The sequence below is a fragment of the Herpailurus yagouaroundi genome, unplaced genomic scaffold, assembly GCF_014898765.1.
Source record: "Herpailurus yagouaroundi ecotype Mexico unplaced genomic scaffold, PumYag 28, whole genome shotgun sequence".
Taxonomy (NCBI): domain Eukaryota; kingdom Metazoa; phylum Chordata; class Mammalia; order Carnivora; family Felidae; genus Herpailurus; species Herpailurus yagouaroundi.
In genome coordinates, this window is record NW_024412376.1 from 15640597 (window position 1) to 15661542 (window position 20946).

Sequence of the window (20946 nt, forward strand, 5' to 3'; positions counted from 1 at the left end):
ATTATAGGATTCACATTTACTTTAAAAAGTTTTTTAATGTTTATTTCTTTTTGAGAGAGAAAGAGGGAGAGAGACAGAGCACGAGCAGGGGAGGGACAGAGAGAGAGGGAGACACAGAATCCAAAGCAGACTCCAGGCTCTGAGCTGTCAGCACAGAGCCCATTGCAGGGCTCAAACCCACCAATTGTGAGATCATGCCCTGAGCCAAAGTTGGACGCTTAATTGACTAGGACACCCAGATGCCCCTAGCATTCACATTTCTGAAGCTTATTAGAATTTAAATGAATATTTATTAATGTGTAAAGTTACCCTAAGGCTTTTAGCAAACATTGTTTCACTCTCAGCAAATTTTCGGCAAATGGACTTCCATGTGAATTTATATAGGAAATCACTCAAATATCAGAGGGCAAAATAGCTAGTAATAGAAAATTTTAATGCCCTTTACCTGTACTTTTATATTATCTATTTTTATTCACATATATACGTGAGAAATGTACCTTATGCAGTGATAAATAATTTTTAGTTACAAGATGACCAATAATGTTAACACCATTCAATGTCTTATTGAACTACTTACTATCTGTTAAATTTGTGGGTTTTATAGCCTAACATCTCATACCACAAAATATTTTATTCATAAGCCATGTGATCACTGTTTCACCGAGATTATTTAAAATAGCAGTATTTATAAAGATTTCTTTATTTTTAAACAAAAACTTTTGAAAGATAATAATTCCAATCAAATGATTTGACGTTAGCAAATTTCCTCACTTTGAAGAAATGTCCAAGGTAACATACTTCCAACTACAATATTTAATATTGAACAGTGTTGGTGTTCAATGACATTAATTCTGTGATGACTTTTTGTTTATTTCTCAATTTGTTTTTTTATAGACTTTCACAGGAACAAGGGAAGTGGTTGAATGTGGTTGTTTCAACTCTTCAATGAGGTTTTGTCTCAATAAATGCATTGATATCAAAGCCATGCAACTGAAGGAAAGCACTGAAAGATTACCAAGCAAAATATTTGATAATCTAACCAAAATAAAGAGCAATTTTGGATAGAAAAAATAATGTTTCAATTATGATATTCAATATTGCTTTGTAGAGTTATGTTATGTAATAATAGCAACTGCAGTGTTTTTTCCCAAATTAGTAAGAATGTGCTTGAATTAAAATTATAGAATATAAACAATATATCAGATAAAAACAGAAAATTGCATTTTATAAAAATAACACTAATCAAATAAGTGGATAAAATATAAAAATATTAAAAATGTTTTGTTTTTTGAAAACGACATAATTTCAGAATAAGACCCACAAAATTCACACCCGCAAATAGCAAACCAACCAATGAATGAGTTATAATTTTAAAAAGTAATTTCTCTTGAGTTCTTGAATTCTAAAGAATAGATGAAACTGTTAAGAAACAAAAATTAAAAACACATCAGATTCCTTTAGCCTTTCATCACTATGTGTTAGGCTTGAAGTGAGATGTATATTCTGTGTTCTAATAGGAAAAAAAAAGTCATCAGAAATCCACAGAATAAAACACACTATATTTAGCAAGGTTCCAAATACACAGTGAGTGTTCATTAAATGCTACATAATAATTACCACGACAATGATCATGCTATTGAATAATAACTCTGCCTGATACAAGCTTATAGGATACATTTAAATGCTAATTTAAAAGCATTTAAATTTGAAAGTAGAAACTTCCTGTTTTGGAATGAAATATTGCCTTAGCAGTTGCTCATTAGTGGAAATTTAATGAAGAGAATAGGTTTAGGCTATGATTAAATCTTTGTTTTGTACTAAGCAGAATTTACTGTTACTACCAAAACACTGTTACATAATAGAAACACTTTTTAGAAATTATCTTAACTTCCAAATCCCTGTAAGCTTGCAAAGCTCTCAATGTTTGTCTTCATGGTTTATCAAGAATGTAAGATAACTTTCAAATATAGACATACATAAAGATATTAACAACATTTGTATTCTTGGTTTAAAGATTAAGCAACTATGTAAGCATCCTCATTTTTTGGATTTGTTTTTCCCTGCTATTTTATACCACTTAGATCTAGTGATTAAAAATTGTTCTGCTAATGTGACTGAGGTCACTGTCTCTATCCATGTGTATATGAGGCACTTATGAGAAAGGGTAAAATAATAGTAAACCTGAGTAGCACCATGAAGTTTGATAACATTTTTTCCTTTCTTTATAGCATCTTGATGAAAATTTACTATTGTTATATAATAATTATGACAGTTCACAAATTTATTTGGCTAATTTCATGCTGAGTTATTTCAAATTCTATGACCTTTCCCAAAATGTCATATCATACCCTTTCTGGGAAGTTGATGTGGTGACTGTGCAGTATACTAAATGTAAAAGGAGCACATTTATGTATTTTCATTTAATACATCCTTGTATGTGTAAAATAGCAACAATTCAACTGAGTAAATTTGAAGATCAAGTTGGCTTTATTGAATGATTAATGACTCAGGCAGCATTCCATCCAAGATGTAGAAATGAGGTCCGAAGAGCTACAGAAAAGGAAAAGTTTAAAGTCTGGAAAAGGAAATCATAAATGCAAAAGAGAAAAAAAAATTCAGGTTTAGGCAACCTACCTAGGGGGACAGAAGGAGACTATGTGGCAGATTACCTCATTAGTGCTAACCAGAAAATTCCAGACTGACCAGTTAAGACTACTTCCTGGAGAAGATTGTAACTGTGATTAGGTTAGGTATTAGGTCATCATGGGCTTAGCACAGGTGACTCCACTTGGGGCATGTTATTTCTGTTTTTAAAATTTCCCCCTTTTGATCAAACTCACAGCTTAATTGAAAGATGTAATCAAAATTCGAGGCATTAACACCACTCTCAGTTACCATTTTGCAGTTCTCATAGTTCTGTTGTTCCTTTATGTGGTATCTATAGGTTATGCTGTTTTTACTTAACCCCCGTGATATTCACAGGTCATGGCTTCAAGTTCACAATCTTTAAGTTGGTCATTCTCTTTGCTTTTCTAATGTTGTAGTCCTAAGGAAATAATTTACGTGGTGGTTAGGGGCTGCAAACATGAATTCGAAGCTTTTGAGAGAATACAATGCCCCAGGGCATTATTATGATTATAATAAGCAGGATAATTCCCAGTGTTTAGTGAACACTTTGGAGCCATGGTCTCCAAAACCCAAACCAACCAAAATCAGATAAGTCAAAGAAAGACCCCTGTTGAAGGAATAGTATTAAATATATATAATTTAAATATATATTATAAATATTTATATATTTAAATATTATATTTATTATATATTAATTATTATTATAATATAATAATATAATAACATAATAAATATTAATATATATACTAATATTTATAATATATATATTTAAGAGAGAGAGAGCACAAGCATGGGCAAGGGCCAAAGAGAAGGGGGGCAGGCTGGGGGGGGGTGGGCGGGTAGAGAGAATCCCAAGCAGGTTCTGCACTGACTGAAATCAAGAGTCAGATGCTTAACCAACTGAAGGAATCAACTTTTTAAGCCAAATGGCTTGCTTAGTGATGTTTTGTAATTGAGTTTGACATTCCCTATGTTAATCCAGGGACAGCAGGTGGTGTTGACCACAGCACAGACTCCTCCTTACTCAGCTAAAACATAATCAAGAGTAACTTTGGCCAGAGTCTAAGGATCTTTGTTGGGCAGCTATCGTCTTAGCAATATAATCTGCAATCTCTTCAAGTATTAAGGAGAAGTTTCTGAACATATTCTCATTTACATTTACTTGTAAGGAGGAAGTATGACTCTGCCAAAGGAAACAAATCTTGAGTCGTCCCCCGTGGTAGGTCCTTTCTAACTCAATGATGTAAATCCAGGGGAGTTTGACCAATGGTATGTCTTAGTTCACTTGTGAAAAATTAGGGGCACAGTTAGATAACCTAAGAGCCACGGTCTGGCTGTGCACCAGCTATTCAAGCACTCATAGGTCCAAGGAAAAGGATAACCACTAAAAACAAAGACAAACCCTGCTGGGACATGAGCCATTCCTGTTAAGGAGGTACTGTTAATAGATCCATTCACAAGGATTGCTGAATTTACTCATTCTAGCCAGAGGTCAGTCAGGTTTTTAGCACATAAGGGAAGAAAATCTCTAGCCTGAAAGAAAGAGTCATTCCAAATACCTTGTGAAGATGGGTGTTGCTGGTGAGATATCTTAGTGAATAGGGGCAGATCTGATCTAAATAATCATGGGAACATGGGGGTGCAAATGTACTAAGATTTACATAAGTAATTGTGTCTAATTTAGGATGTACAGTTATAATCAGAGAAAGTAAAAACAGGGTACTGGATATTCTGGTTGTATAAGTTAAACTCAGTAAGAAACTTCTCAGAGGGGTCAATTGTAGTTTGAAGAGACATTGGAAATAGAAGAAATATTGATCACCGGGAGGACCAGAGGATCTCTTGAATCATGGATAGATCAGAATTTTCGATGACAAATCCAACTACTGGAAGGTAGTCCACTTGAGCAATTGCCTGGGAAATAAGGATGAGGGCATTATCTTCCCAGACCAACGCTAAAGGGAAGAAGAGAAGAAAGAGTTTCACATTTAGTTAAAATATGAATCCGATGTCTTGGGTGGAAGCAGTGTACCTTGATGTCAACTACTTCTCTTTTTCATCAGTTTGGTTCCAAGGTCTCTAGCTTTTGTAGACAGCTGGATGTCAGATGAAGACTCTTTAGCTGTAAGATGTGTGCCCAGGATTCAATGCCATCTAGTTTTACAGCAGTGTCACTTGTCAGGAGCACTTGGCAAGGTTCCTTCTACAGGGGCTCAAGGACTGTTTCCAGAACACCCAATTACTAGGCTCCATCTGTGACCAACAAGAGTCTTTGAATTGGGATCCAGGAAACCTTTTAAAAATAAATCTTTTTTCATGTTTATTTATTTTTGAGAGAGAGAGAGATAAAGTGGGGGAGAAACAGAGAGAGAGGGAGACACAGAATCTAAAGCATTCTCCAGGCTCTGAGTTGCCAACACAGCCCAACGTGGGCTTGAACTCACAGACCGCAAGATCATGACCTGAGCTGAAGTCAGGCACTTACCCAACTGAGCCACCCAGACGTCCCCAGGAAGCTCCTTTAAACTGTTAATGATAGGCTTTAGCAGAGGACGTTAAAGACTCACAGTAGCTGGTCATACAAGCATGAGACACCAAAGATAAGCAGAAAATTGTATACCAATAAACATTGTTCTACCAGCGACTATCTCATGTGGAAGGAGTTTATGTTTTCCAAAGGGGACACTGAAAATAGTCATAAAAACCAGAGGCAGTACCTTAGGCCAAAGGAGTCTAGTAATTCCAGCAAATTTAGAGATTTTTTTAAGTTTATTTATTTATTTTGAGAGAGAGTGAGAAAGAGAGAGAGACAGACAGAAAGAGAATCCCAAGCGGGGTCTGTGCTGTCAGCATGGAGCCCTACACAGGGCTTGAACTCATGAACTGTGAGATCATGATCTGAGCTGAAACCACGAGTCAGATGCTTAAACTACTGAGCCACCCAGCTGCCCCAGCAAGTTTGCAAACTTTAAGTTTGAGGATCCTATTAGTTCTTCTGACCTTGCCTGATGATTGAGGGTGATGGGGGCAGTGTTAATTCCAAGAAGTTTCTAAAGCTTTTGCTAAGGCTCATATGATTTTCCCAGTGAAGTGCATACCTTAATCATTGGAGATTATGAAAGGTATATGTCAAGTGAGACACACATTTTCTAACAGTTTCTTTGCCACTGTGAGGGCATCAGCCTTATGGCAAAGGAAAACATGCACAGTAAGAATATGTTATAACCTATCCTAAGTGGCAGTTAAATTAAGTCTAACTGCAAGTGCTCAACCACCCTTGAGGGAGGTCTGAGGTCTCCACGGACAAAAATAGATTTTTTAGGATTGTGGACCTGACTGGTAAGGTTGATAGTAGACTGTCTTAGCAATTTTATAGAAATGTCCCCACCATTGTCTGTTCCTAATTTGAGTCATCTTGAATGCACCACAGTGTGTAGAAGAATGCAAAAACCAAAAGATAGGTTTTGCCAGAGAGCTAGGAAGAACAAAGTGGCCATCTTGGGTTCTCCATAACCCCAACTGTTTATCTAATTTACAGTCATTCTTTGTCCATCTTAATTTATCTAATTCGAGAGCAGACTGTCACCATGTTGCAAGGATATCAGGATGGCAGAAGTCTGACAGTAAGAAGTCATTTTTGGCAGAAGAAGAGTGGACTTTATCCACATGTGCCACAACCTTTATGGATTCTATTGTTGCTGCCTTTGAAGAAAAGTCAGCTAGGGCATTCCCCTGATACTCAGATTTGGCCCTTTTAGTGTGAACCCCAGTTTTGATGACAGCAACTTCAGAAGGTAAGACATTGGCAGTAAGACAATCATTTATTTGTCCATTTTTACTGGGGTCCCAGAGGACATAATAAAACCCCTCTGTTTCCAAAAATCCCCAAATCATGGATGACCTCAAAGGCATACCAGGTATCAATATAGATAGAAACAGTTTATCCTTTTGATTACTGGTGTGCTCTGGTAAGGGCCTGAAGCTCTGCTTGCTAGGCTGATGTAGCTTGTGGAAAGTTCCTTTTTTAAGTAGTTCATATTGGGTAGTAATAGCATAACTAGCTTACAAATTATCTTTCCCATGTCTCAGTATGACTGACCAAAAATCAGGATCAAATTCAGATTAATTAAAGGAGTACCTTGTAAATCAAGACATGGAATCACAAAATTGGATGTTAGCACCTCACAATTATTGGGCCTGCTTATGTCAGGTAGAGGTAGTAACATAGCAGAATTAAGAATTTTGTAATAGTGAAAGGCAGATTAGGTGGTAAAAGGATCTCATAGGAGGTTAGTCAGCTTGCAGAGAAATGTTGAGTCAATTCAGAGTTATGAGTTTGAACAGTTTGTGGTTTCTAAATGCCATTTCCTAAGATTAAATCTGCTGAGGCTTCTGCTAACTTTGTGGCTACAGCCTTAAGACAACTGGGATAGGCAGGAGAAACTGAATCAAGTTATATGCTGTTATAGGCAACAAGCCTATATTTATTACCATGTTCGTGTGAGTCTTCCAAGGGCTTGGTTATCTCTTTCACACATAAATAAGGTGAAAGGTTTTGAATAGTAAGGTAGCCCTTGAGCCAGCAGTTCTTACAAAGACTGAAGGCATGTTCATGTTCCCAAGGAAAGAGTTCAGGGACTGAAATTTTAGTAAGTTCTTAGAGTGGAGAAGCCAATGAACAAAAAGATAGGAACCCATGGTCTGCAAAAACTAGCCAAGAATGGAAGAGCTGTCACTTAGTTGTGGGTCTAGGAAAACTTTAGATTAGCTTAATCCTTTTTGGATAGCTGGATTCACTCAGTGCTTAGATCATGACCTAAGTAATGAACAGTATCTGGAGATAATTATAATTTTTCCTTAAAGACCTTATGTCCCTCTTCAACTAACTATTGCAGCAAATGATTGCAATCTTTTATGAATGTCTCTTTGGTAACAGCACAGCAAGAGGTTGTCTACATATTGCAGAAGGGTCTATTTCCCAGGGAATTGGAGGGTGCTTAAATCTAGGTGGAGTACTTGGAAGAAATAGAGTCCTCTGTGAACCCTTGAGGTTTGACTATCCAGGTATATCATTAATTGTTCTGGGTAAAAACAGATATTGCCTGTGGAGGCCTAAGTGATGCTAAAAAGGCTGAACAAAGAACCACAACAATTAAGCATTGTGAGTCCAGTGGAACTTGAGACAAAGGGGTGTTTAGGTTTGGTACAATTGGGAAATGGAGAATCACTATGTTGTTAGTAACTCTCAAGTCCTGGAGAAGTTACTTTCCCTTCACTTTAGGTTTCTCAACTGGCAAGATGGGTCTATTACAGGAGCTGGTACAGGGAATGATTAGCCCCTAGGCAATTAGGTCTTGTGTTATTAGAGTGAGACCTTGTGTAGACTCAGGCTTTAATGGATATTGAGGCAATTTAGAAAGAGATTTAATCATATTTATCTAAAACTTTATGGACTCTGCAGTTTTTTATTCTCCCAATGTCAGTATTAGAAGCAGCCCACAGATTTTGGCCCTAACAATGACTCTAAATTCTTCACCTCCAATAATTCTAAATGTGGAAGATGGGACTGGGGAACAGATTGAACCATCAGACCTAAACAAATGAGGATTGCAGGCTGATTCTAAACAAACGGAGAACCGCAGAAAGCAGTTTGCAATGTGGAATCTGGGGACAGAACCAAGGGCTGGGCTATTAGATCAAATGGGGAATTGTGGTCCAAACTACCAGAAGTTCCCAATGTGGAGCCAGTGATTCCAAACAAATGGAGAACTGATTAGAAAGCCAAATGGATAAGGAGCTCGATGCAAATAGAGCAGAGCTCAGAACTAAGAAGAACTTAGTTACAGTCCTCAGAAATGGTGAGAGAGACAGGACTGAAAAGGGAGTTTGTGTGGGTACCATGCTTGTGTTTCTCATTGCCCCTTAATGTTGCCAGATGTTCACTTCACATCCCAACGCTGCCACCAAATCCATTAAATAACAAAAATTCAGCCAAGTAAGTTTGAAAATCTGATTGGTTTGAGTGCATGATTCACAAATTGGTTAGGATTCCATCTAGCAAATAGAAAAGATCTCCAAAGAGCTACAAAAAGGGAAAGGTTTTTAAAACCTGAAGAAGGAAGTCATGAACAAACAAAAGGATTATTTCAGACTTAGGTAACCCACCTACGGCAGACAGAAGGGGACTAGCGGCAGATTACCTCATTGGTGCTGACTAGAAGAGTCCACAGCAACCAGTGAAGATTACATTCCTGAGGGTAATGTAACTACATTTAGGTAGGGTAGTAAGCCTCAGTGGGCTTAGCACAAGTGATTGAATTTCTTTTTTTCTTTTCCTTTCCTTTTTTTTTAATATGGATGTTATTATGCACCCAGCACTATTTTACATGCATTGAAAGTGTTATCTCATTTGCCGTATAATAACCTTATGACGTAGATGCTACAATCTATATTTTATAGATGAGCAATCAGAGGTTAATTAACTTTCCAAGATCAGACACTAATCGGAGCTTAAACTAGAATTAGAAACCAGAGAGATTGGCTCTAGAGACCATACTCTCAGTTTGCTGAGCTGCCTCTTAGAGCATAATGTGGAAGCCACACACAGCCTGCAAACCCCACTCCCACCATTCATGACATGTTTACCTTATGTAGGTTTAAGTCATCTCCAAAATAATCATAATAATAATCATAATAATAATAATAAAACAAAACAAAACAAAACAAAAAATGAACTGAGACAGAGACAGGAATAATCATGAGGATTACTTTAAATTGCCTAATTATTCAAACTCTTTATCAAACACGTGTTCCAGTATATACTGTTAATTAAACACTTTCATCTCTTGTTAGTCTCCAATTTTTCCTTGTTTCCTTGTTTCCTTGTTTCTGTGAGAAACACAGTCACAGATGTTAACAAAGGCATTTATTTTCTTTGAGCTTTATAAACCTATCTATGCCTTCATAAAATATGTGTTTTCTACTGTGAATGTCTTCTCCTTCAATCACTTCCAGTTCAATTCTGCACTGGCTGTCATGGCATATATAAAATCTCATAGGAATTTTTTTTACCGATACAAAGCAAAACAAATATGTATATTGTAAACATTCTTGCTGATATCTGTATTTCTGTCTAGTTGTATTTTGGAGAAGAAAAAGCACCGATGCATTCTATCATTCTCAATAAAGTGAAAAAAATCAGCATAGAGCAAATGTGTAAGATAATGAATTAGAAGTTATAAGGGATACCCCAGGGGCACCAGAGTGGCTCAGTTGGTTAAGTATTAAACTCTTGATTTCAGCTCAGGTCAAGACCTAATGGTTCATAAAATCAAGACCCAAATCGGGCTCTGAATTGACAGCATGGAGCCTGCTTGAGATTCTCCCGCTCTCTCTTTCTCTCTCTCTCTCTCTCTCTCTCTCTCTCTGTGTGTGTGTGTGTGTCTGATTCTCCTTCACTTGTGCTCACTCAAATTAAATAAGTCAATTTTTTAAGAAAAGATTATTTTTGAAGCTATAAGGGATATTCCATATAATTAACATTTAATACTTCTGAGTTTCTAGGATACCTCAGGTATTTTACATGATTTCTGATTGATTGACCTTACCTGGAAACTCAAAATCCTTGTTTTATTTTGTTTTATTTTGCTATGTTTTGCATCAGCATTGCAATTTCCAAAGGTCATTTTATTTTATGTAGCATACTGACTGACTTTCACGGACAGATAAGTGAGGTTTTCTGTCATTTGATTTATTCCTATAAATATATGTAAAAAATAGCCACTGATATGGTCTAAAAGTAATGGATTATGTTTAAGGCCATCTGGTTCTCCCACTGACTAGTTGTGTTACCTTGGTAAGTCACTCTAAACAGTTATTATTCCTATAATCACCAGACAGGAGATTTAGGGGGTAAAGTCAATGAACAAAGTGTATGCATTCAATGTTCCTTTCAGACTAGTTATTGGCCATAGAATTTTTAAAAATAAAAGATAATCTAAAAGTAAAGGTTTATGGAAAAGCAAACAAAATAAAACAAAAAAGATACATAAGTAGACTGTAGAATGGAAAATTATATATATAAATTGATATAAGTAGAATATTGTATACCTACTTATAAAATTAGAACAAATAAAATAATACCAAGTTTTCTCTTTGTTTAAAACATTTTTATTGTTTATTTATTTTTGAGAAAGAGAGAGTGAGAGATATAGAATGCGAGCAGGGGAGGGGCAGACAGAGAAAGAGACACAGAATCTGAAACAGGATCCAGGCTCTGAGCTGTCAGCACAGATCCCAGCATCGGGCTCGAACTCATAAACCATGAGATCATGACCTGAGCTGAAGTCCGACGCTTAACCGACTGAGCCACCCAGGCAGCCCCCAAGTTTTCTTTAAACTATGTCTATAACAAATGAGAAAGCAAAATATTTTTTCTTGAAACAAGTAGACAATTTTATCTGACTCATAGCTGGGTATAGCAGAAACACACATACACACACACTCAATTGCACTCATAATGCAGGAAAATGTTGGTAATTAAAATATAAAATAGATCTTTAAACACTATTATTTCTGATATATATGAATAAAATAAAGTATATGAAAATAGAAATCAAGTATTTCATATGCTCATAAAGACCACTAAGAAATGTCACAATCAATGTGTCACAATTGATTATGATCATTATATCAAGTTGCTATAACAAAATACCTTAGATTGGGTAGTTCATAAACAGAAATGTATTTCTCACAATGGAGGCTAGAAGTCCAGGATTAAGGAGCCAACATATTCACATTCTGGTGAGGACCTTCTTGGTTCATAGTCAACACCTTCTCACTGTGTCATCATATGGAGTGGTCTAGGAATCCTGCTGGAGCCGTTTTAATAAGGCACTAGTTCCCTTCATGAGTGTTCTATCCTCATGACTTAAGCACCTCCCAAAGACCTTCCCTGTTAATTATCTTTGGGGTTAGGATTTCAAAAAATGAATTTGAGAAGGGGATACAAACATTTAGACTATAGCAATTGTATTAATTAAAAAGATTATTAAAAAATAATTAAAATCACACACACACACACACACACACACACACACACACACATTCTTAATAACTTACAGAGTGCCAGACTAATTTTGTTTAATTTTAGTGGAAACTTTTTATAACACTTTGCTTAGTTCATTAGCAGGAAAATTAACACTGGCTAAATGTGTAAAATGTGCATTAGTTTGCTAATTCTGCATAACAGAGTATGACAAACTTCATTTCTTAACACAATTTTATGTTTTTCCAATGGTTCTGTGTTACACAGATTATCTGAGTCCTTTGTTCAGGGTTTCATCAGACTGAAGTCAAGGTGTTTGTCAGGAATCAGTTCTCGTCCAGATTTAGGGGTCTTTGTCCAATGTAATCCAGGTGTTGCAGAATTTAGTTCCCTTTGGTTGTAGGACTGAGATCCCTTTTCCTTGCTTGCTGTAGGTCAGGCATTGCTCTTAATTCACAGAGTTGGCATGAACCTTCCAATACTTTCAGTCTCTTTGGAAGAGTCTCAGTCCCTTCTTAAGTGTTCCCTGAATATATCACACCCACCCAGATAATCTCCCTTTTGATTAATTCAAAGTCAACCAATAAGATTCCCTACCCAAGGGGAGAGAATAATACAAAGATGCATACACTGAAGGACAGAAATCTTGAGGCCCGATTTGGATTCTTCCCTACTACAATGTATATTGTTAATAATACGTTCTATATCACTAATGTCTGCATAGAAAAATATTTCTCTTGACAAAGCAGATATACCTCCTTTTTGGAAACTTCATTAATGGAGGTTGAAAGAAATCAGAAACGCCACTGAATTTCCAGTCAAATGGTAGAAGTTTTTACCAAACTTAAAGACTTAAAAAAATACAAGTTTTCTATCCTCCTTTATATCCTTATTGAATTCACTAATAGTAACCTGCAAGAAAATTCAGATAGCTCATGGCAGATGACACCGAAATTGCACGTAGTTAAGTGACAAACCCATTCTCATAGCTGCTGTGCCAGATTTGGCATATCTTCTAGAATAGAACCACACAGATTCTGCACTTGGTATGTTGATGTGGTATGCACAGTGAAGTACCCACAAAGATGTATGCCCTGAACCCCAGACCTTGGGAATAAGCAAGGTTTCAAGCAAAGGAGAATTAAGGTTGCAGATCGAATTAAGGTTGCTTAACAGCAGATCTTAAAATGGGGAGATTATCCTGGATTATTCAAGTGGGCCCAAAGAGTCCTTAAAACTAGACGAGTAAAGGAGCACCTGGGTGGCTCAGTCAGTTGGGCATCCGACTTTGGATCAGGTCATGATCTCATGGTTTGTGGGTTTGAGCCCCACATCAGGTTCTGTGCTGATAACTCAGAGCCTGGAGCCTGCTTCAGATTCTGTGTCTCCCTCTCTCTCTCTGCCCCTCCCTCATTTGCACTCTGTGTCTCTCTCTCTCTCAAAAATGAATAAATGTCAAAAAAAAAAAAAGTAGAAGAGTAAAGAGGAAGAGAAGTAGAGAGATGGTAGTGTGAGAAGACTTAGTTTAACATTACTGGCTCTAAAAATAGAGGGAGGAGGCCATGTGCCCCCCAAAAGTGGGCAGAATCTAGAGACTGGAAAAGGCAACCAAAGTAAAGGAAACTTCTCAAGTGCCTCCAGAAAGGAATGCCTTCACCTGCCATTAATCTTAAGCCCAGTGAGATCTGTGTTGGACTGATCATCTACAGAAAGGTGAGATGATAAATTTGGGTTATCTTAAGCCACTAAATTTATGGTAATTAGTTATAGCAGCAACAGAAAATTAATACAATAACTGTTAATTTAGTAAACACATTTCATTCCCAGTCAGGAGAGAAAATCAAAAGCATTCACTGAAATGAAGAGTAAATAGTACATGACCTTGCCCAAGAACTGTCTTCACTTTGCTCTACTGTGTCAATTTATAGTCTGAAGGGGTCTTGATTGTCTGGGCATTCTACAGAACATCTGTCTGATTCTTTGTTGAGGACTTAGTAAGCAGAAGTATCAAGTACTCCACATGCCTTGTTAAGTTAAGGCCTTGCTAAAACAAAGGGCCTGCCACATTCGTGAAATGTTAAAGATCCAATGACCTGTATGTGTCAGGGTATTGGAACTTTCTACCACTAAGAAAGAGTCACAGTACTTGTCTGATTCATTTATCAGGTGACTTACAAGGCTGCCAGTTTCAAGTGGGGCCCAGAGCAGAAAAAGGCTCAGGAGCAGGTGTAGGCTGCAGTACAAACAGCTCTACCACTTGGGTCATATAATCTAGCAGATCCAATAATGTTGTAGAGCAGGAGTCAGCAAACTGTTTCTGAAAATGGCCAGAGGGTAAATATTTTAGGCTTTGAGAGCCATAGGGTCTCTTTTGCAAGTACTAAACTCTGCTGATGTAGTGCAACTGTTCACCCCTGCTATTATAGTATAACCATTCAGCTGCATACTTGTAGTGCAAATGTAGCCATAGATGATACATAAGCATATGAGTATGGCTGTGTTCCAATAAAACTTTAATTACAAAAACAGGCCCTGACTCAGATTTGGCCCACATGCTATAATATTCTGAACCTCGTTACAGGAAAACACACACACACACACACACACACACACACACACACACACACACATTGTTTAGAGTCCTTGTAATGCTCCAATAATAGAGTCACAGCACAGAGCACTGTGAGGCCTTCTCATCTTCAGTAGGGAACTGTATACCACTTTCAGTACAACTTCTGGATTTGGGGCCATAATAGATAGAGACTGAGTACCTGATTATGAAGCATCAAATGGCCATGTGATTAAAAGCATCCAGCATGCATTCATTATTGTTAGATCTATTAAGTCATAAGTTCATGCCACATAGCAACAAACTACCATAAGTTGTGAAAGGTAGCATGATATGCCACCCCAAAGATGTCTTTTTGGCACAAGGATTATTTTTAAGGAAACACAGAGACAGGAGAAACTCTGAAAAGAAGAGTAGGAGTTGTCCTTTTGTAAGGGAAAATTACATTTATAAAAGAAATCTCTATGTTTAAAAATGTCTCCCTTTCTGTACCAGAAAGAGAAGGATGAGTGTAAATCATCTAAAACTCTATCCATGGAGAAAGCACTGACCTAACTGCTAACAAACCTTACTCTTCTTTATTGTGCTTTTCCCAATAACTTCCCATAACTGTTCCAAAACACACACACTTTTGTTTCTTTTGTTTAGTTGAAAATGGTATTTAAGGTGGTGGCTTGGGCCATCTCAGGGAGTTACTCAGTTTCCCTGGATATCTTTTATGTATACATGAGGTATGCATGTTAATAAATTTCTGTGGGTTTTTTTTTCCCTCTTGTTAACTAATCTTTTATTACAAGACGTCTCAGCCATGAACTCAGAAGGGTAGAAGGAAAATTATTTTTCTTCCCCCATACTAGATATGAACTTTGAGCTCTAGAGGACCAAAGAGGAAGTACAGGGGAAAAGAAGGTTAAAAAAAGAAGAATGGAATTGATTACTGTTGACTCCTTCCTTCCTTCCTTCCTTCCTTCCTTCCTTCCTTGTTTCACTTATACTTTTTTATACCCACTCTTCAGTATTTATTGGCTAATGTCAAATGACAAAAATAAGGCAATTGTGTGATGAATTTGATGTCTCTTATTCAAGAAAAAACAATCCATGGATTGGGGGAATACTGATCTTTCAAAGCAGGGGAGCACTCTTCCCAAAAATGTTTGGGCAAGAGTGAGTTTTGTAGTGTTGGAAGCTGCAATGCAGAAAAAGCATGATTGTGTAGGAGGTTGGGGATTTCCTTATAAGGCCAGCAGGTCAATCAGGGAATAAGGAAAGAGTATTTGGCTTAAGTTGTTTGTCTGAGCTTGCATATCTGACCTTATTTAGAACAAGGAAAGCATTACAGGTATTTGGAAGTTGGGGATTGGCTGGCTGTATATACTGCATATCTGGTCAAGTGGAGCATTCACAAGGGCATAAAACTTACCAAGGCTTCAATTTGAAGATATGGCATACTGGGCAGGAGTGGCCCCATCTTGAGCATAGACATTTTATTTCAACACTAGGTTCTGAGAATATATGGAATGTCGTATTGATGTAGGCTGGCTGGGTCCAAGGACCCAGAGGGGGTCCTGCAGGACCAGTCTAAAGGGTTCTCAGCTCTGTGCAGGGTAGAATTCAATTGCAAAACAAGAGAAAGTGAGAACAGAATTTATAGAGTAGTGTAAGTGATAGAGTATAAAAGCTGGAGTGTCTGGGGGACTCAGAAAGGAAATGAGAGAGAAGGGTATCTTTGCTTGAGGTCTAGGGTTTTTATTGAGGATTGTGGTCCAGTGTACATGTCTTCTCAGGCATCCAGAAACTGGTCAAAATTAGGGCAAGGGCTCAGGTGTCCCCCATAAGTCATTTATGCCCTGGAGCCATGGATCTTGGCATCAAGGGTCTGGAGTCGATGGTCTTGGAAAGCATACATGATGACCTCATCCAGTCACTCTTTAGATTGCGGTGGAAGACTCCAAAGGAATCACTAACTCCTTGACCTTTTATAAGGAGAACATACATTAGCAGTACTATAAGGGGTGTGTAAGGCAGGGGTGTAGGTCCTAACAAGAATAGAAGCAGGAAGAAGAGCAAAAGAGCAGTTCTTCATGGGGTCTCTTCAGTTTCCATATCTCACTATAGTGAGTGCGACAAACATTAAGTGACAAAACAGTCAAATATATTCTAAATCGTCAAAAGTGCTGTGAAAGAAAGTAAGAGTACAGAATTACAATGGTAGAACCACTTTATAATCAGGTTTCTCTGTGGAAGTACATTTAAGGAAATGTTTTGAAAAATTAGAGGAAATCAGCAATGGAAAGATTGAAATGAAGTGTGCTCACAGAAAAAAAAGGTAAACAAAAGAGTTCTTAAAGTTCAGAAGAGTTTGGTATGTTCAAGGAATTGAAGCAAGGCTGAAATGGTTAGTATGAGGGGATAGGTGAGGAATTTGAGTAAGAGAGGTGCATTCTCAACTGGGGCAATAGCACCCCCAAGGGGACAAAAATTGGTGGGTAGAGGGTGGGTGAATCCTACTCTTTATGTATAAAGCACAGATATATGTATAGTACACAAGCAGATACAGAGTATATCTAAGATGTCAAAATTTAACAGGAGGAGTGATTAGGAAAAAAGAATATCTAAAAAGGCCTTCTAGGAGTTGAAAATGAACATAAATTTGAGAATCACCAATTTAGGGTAACACTGTAAGAAATCTTCAGTTTTGGTGGCTTAACACCATAGAAATCTATTTCTCACCTATGTATCCATGTGGATCTTGTTTTCCTCCACTCAGACTGCTTCTAAATTTTGGCTCAAGCAGTCCCCAGGGTCTCAGAGACCTCTTCTCAAAATCCAGGATCTTGCTGTCAGATACACTGTTGTGGTCTTATGTCCTATAAACTAGAAGATGATAATATATGCCTGACCATTTTACAGTTAAAGACAGGAACAAGACATTCATATTAAAAACACCTAAAGATTCAGAGAAGAGAAGAATGGTAAAAACACACCAAAGATATAATCCTGTGAAGGAGCGTCATCAAATCCTGCTCTGGCCGTGGTAGAAGTTACTTGATTAGACCCTGATTCTGGTCCCTGAAACTAACAACTCAGAACATTATTCTTTATAAACCTGGGCTGCAGTCTGCATAGTTTTTCCTACTTCATTCCTGCTTAGACACAGGTAAGGGGGTATTAGTGTCATACACTCCATGATGGCTGTAAAGTTTTGGTTGGCAATCTGCTTCCTGCTTAGGCAAGTTTAAGGAATGACATTTTTACAAATGTCAAAAGTTTTTTATGCCAGGGATTTGGTTTCTTTGCCAATAAAATTATCTACAACCTGGGTAGGTTTTCCTTCTAGCCAGTTGTAGGTACCAGGAACCATACCAAAGTCTTGTCTTAGAAATACTATTGAAATTTGTCGTAACTCTTGATGTTTCTCCCCCACACCTTTTACTATCACTTAATTGTGGCTATTTTGAGGCAATCTAAAATAATAGAATTAAAAGGGAAAGTAAAACCTTTGCTTCAGGCTTGAGTCACTTGTATTAACAGAAAAATCTTACTACGCCTTTCTTGCCTTAAATCTCTTTTTAGTCCTTTATCTTATTATAAAGGAATAACAATAATAATAATAATGCCAACTATACTAATGCTTTTAATTTTTGGAGTCAATTTTCCCAAGAGCTACAGGTCTAGTGATATCTTGGTCCAGTTTCTATATTATGGCAAGCAGTGATTTTACTAAGTATTTGTCACAATATAACAGTTATCCAACAATTCTATCCTGAAATATTGTTTCTTAGTCTGTTGCTCAACCATTGATAAATTGCCACATATGTCTATGATTAATTGCAGTAGCACCCCTCATCTAGTACTATTTCTATGCTAAATTGAGTAATCATAAATATGTGTGAAATAATAAATCAACAAAGATGAGGGGCGCCTGGGTGTCTCAGTCCATTAAGCATCCAACTTCAGCTCAGGTCATGATCTCACAGTTTGTGATTTCAAGCCCCATGTCAGGATGTATGCAGCCTGGAGCCTGCTTCAGATTCTGTGTCTCCTTCTCTCTCTGCCCTTTGCTTGCTCACACTCTGTCTTTTTCTCTGTCTCCCAAAAATAAATAAACATTAAAAACAAGCAAACAAGCAAAAAAAAAAAAAAAAACAAAACAAAAACCAAGATGAATTCCTAGACAATACATAAACTAGACCTATGGGAACAGCATTTTTTAGGGGAAACTCAATGATACCCAGGCAAGTCCTTCATTGCTCATCAGAGTTAGGAATAATGCTCAGGGATCTAGCAGGGACAAGATACCAAACTTGAAGAGAAATTTGGGGGCTATGGGATTTTTAGGCCTTGCAATTACAGGTGTAGAACTTGGCAGATGAGTCAACAGAATCCCCCCACCCCCCACCCCCGCTTTCTGCTGCCTAAGGCGCTCATCTATAGCTGGTTTTACCAAACATTTTCAGAAGTCCTCATGTGTATGTTGTCTGGCCACTCACGTTTGTTGATCTGTCATTCTTGATCAAATTAATGCACACTTCCCATCACTATAACAAATAAACCCCAACATTTCAGTGAGTTAGCATATTAAAAAATATATTTCTCTCTTATCTAACAGAACAACCAATTTTTCCTATTATGCAGAGGGCTGTCTTCCATGAAGTAATTCAGAGAAATAGTTCCTTTCGGTGTATGGTTCTGGTCGATAGAGGTAATAAAGGAGGGGGCACAGAGCATGCATATAATTTTCTCCTTTGTGTTGGCCCCAAAGTGGCACATATCACTTTGTCAAGAACTGTGAAAGGTCATAATTTACCTTACTTGGAAATTGACAAGTTTCACTGCCTCAAAATCATGCAGAAGACATGAGACTCCTCACTCAGAAACAAAGGACAGTTTATTACTTACCCCAACAGCAGTAGCCAGAGTATCAACATATATTCTGTCCTCATTTCCATATGGTGACACCAAGAGGGCCAGATGTTACCTGCACACATAGTGGGTTATATTCCATAGGAGAGGAGCCCTACGTTTAGGGAATGTGAATCTTTATTAATGGGTAAGAAGCATGCTTGTTGTTTGCTCTGAGGGAGACATTATTCTTATTATACTAAGCAGTAAGTATACATAGGTCTGCCCCAGAGGGAGATATTATCTCTATGAACAGATTCCTGAAGATAGTTAGGACAACATTCAGTGTCTCTGCTTGTAAGACATGGAGACATAAAGGATCCATAGACAATTTTCTCCCCAAACTATCCATCCATCCTTTTGATACCATTTTGGTTTTTGATAGAGTTCCCTATTCGATTATGCTACTCCATTAGTTACTCTGAAAAATATGACAAAAGTCCTTCACTTTTCTTGTATGGCATTTAATTAAGGCTATAATCAATAGGACTCCAAGAAGCCAGATGTGGTCGACCTACAATATTAATCTCAAACATGCCCCTCGATGTCCTAACAGAACAAGTCTTATAAACCAGTAAGGTCTAACCTTACAAACCACATGGCTTTTTCAAGTCTCTTCATTAAAATTGCCCATGGCATTAATCCAGCAGGTTATGTTACCATACAGACTACTCTTGCTCTTAAGGATAAAATCTAAGGCAATCCTAGCCTGTGGGTTGATGCTGACTTGAAAGCTTCCAAGGCCCAGATGACACTGTTGTAGGATTTTTTACCTCAATATCTGGGGATTGTTGCTGGAAGCCGAGCTATCTCAGCCTGAGTGGCAAAGCCCGGGCTAGCGACAGATTGGTGACTGCAAGGTGGACCACCGACAGTGAAGCTTCTTGTACTCCCGCTTTTAGGTAATTTGGCCTTAAAACTACCTGGGGTATTGTCTGTTGGGGAATTGCCCTTGACAGGCTCTCTGGGAAAAGAACCATTAGGAAGAAAATAAGGTTCCGCAAGAAATCGTGCGGCCTTACGTTTAGCCCTTGCCATTCCCCATGGAGACTCCTCTACTTGCAGGAAGGATAGCCTCATGCGTTTGCCAGCAAAGGCGGCCAATGAAGGAGAGACATAAGGATCTGAAAGCCCCACTCCGGTAACTAAGGAGTGTATCTATGGACACAGGTCACTCTGATCCCTAGGCCCACTTGGCCCCCCGGAGGCATTCCAGATGATGATTGAACCTAGTCGGTTAAAGTACAGAATGGTTCATTGGTTCCTAGGTGCATTGTCTGTCTGAGAATGTATAAGGCGTGGGTTTCTTCTGAGAATGTATAAGGCCTCTTGGCCCCCTTCCTGGCACCTCGGACCCAGGTGAACACTTTTGTTCTTCAAAACCATGAATGGTTCAAGGAAGCAACTAAGAGGTCATGTCCCTGTAACTGTTCCACTTGGGGTGTTGAGAGATAAATGACCTTTCGTGAAAACAGCAAAGCAAATACTTTATAAATTATAGATAAACATAGATACATAATAAAAACAATAAAAGAAATTAATCAATAAGCAAAGGGCAGGAGGGAACGTTATGAGAAAACAATCATGTTATTCCTTATTGGGTGATTATACAAAGGAACAATTTTAGAATTGGGTAATGTTAGAAAAACATAGATGATGTATGTTACAAGGAAATCACTAGCATATATAATGCCACGTTTACTGCAATAAATCGGCCAGTTCAATACACTGCTGTTGTCTGTGTCCATTTTTATTTTAGTTTTTTATTTTAGCTTTTTATTTTAGTTTTTTATCTTTATTT

The 20946-nt window shown here is 37.7% G+C and overlaps 1 pseudogene; it reads right to left on the reverse strand.

Annotated features, from left to right (window-relative positions):
• Nucleotides 1-4446: 4446 nt before the first annotated feature.
• LOC121028548 (cytoskeleton-associated protein 2-like) overlaps nucleotides 4447-20946 on the reverse strand; it is a 37059-nt pseudogene continuing 20559 nt past the window's right edge.